We start from the raw sequence: 755 nt of genomic DNA on the forward strand, positions 1-755 counted from the left end.
TAGAATAGAATAGAATAGAATAGAATAGAATAGAATAATTCAGTTCAACTGCCTGGTTTCTTCTGGGATGAAAAAAAGTTACAAAATTGTCCAAATAATTGAGGGCATTGTTCAAACATCTCTTGAACACCGAGAGGCATGAGGAATAAACCATCTCCCTAGAAAGCCTTCTCCAGTCTTTGACCACACTCACAGTAAGGAACTTTTTGTAATATCCAATCTGAACCTTCCATTGTGCAGATTTGTGCCATTCCCTTGCACCTCTGTTGGTTACAAGCAAGAAGAGATTGGCACTTCCTATTCTGTTTTCCCTTCCGAGGGAGCTACAGAGAGGAAAGACGTCACTCCTATTTTCCTCTTCATCATACAGTACAAGTCAAGAGTTCTCAACCTCTCCTCATAGAACATGCTTTCCACTCCTTTTACCAGTACTATTTCCCTCCTACGGATGTTTTCAATTATTACTGCATCGTTTTCACAGAGTGTAGCTCAGAATTGCACACAATATTCCAAGTGGGACTTGCATCAGTACTAAATATAATGGGAAAGTCATCTCTTTTGACCATCTGTTTATGCTGTGTTTAATACATTCCAAAATGCCATTTTCCCTTTTGGCTGCTAGGGCACAATGCTGGTTCTTATTGAGCCTGCTGTTGACCAGAATCATTAGATCTCTTTCTATTGAGCTACTCTCCAGCTAATCATTTCCCAGACAATGAGTGGATAGAACCAGGAAAATATTGTTACTTAAAAAA

Source organism: Meleagris gallopavo, chromosome Z (genome assembly GCF_000146605.3).
Source record: "Meleagris gallopavo isolate NT-WF06-2002-E0010 breed Aviagen turkey brand Nicholas breeding stock chromosome Z, Turkey_5.1, whole genome shotgun sequence".
In the NCBI taxonomy this organism is placed as follows: Eukaryota; Metazoa; Chordata; class Aves; order Galliformes; family Phasianidae; genus Meleagris; species Meleagris gallopavo.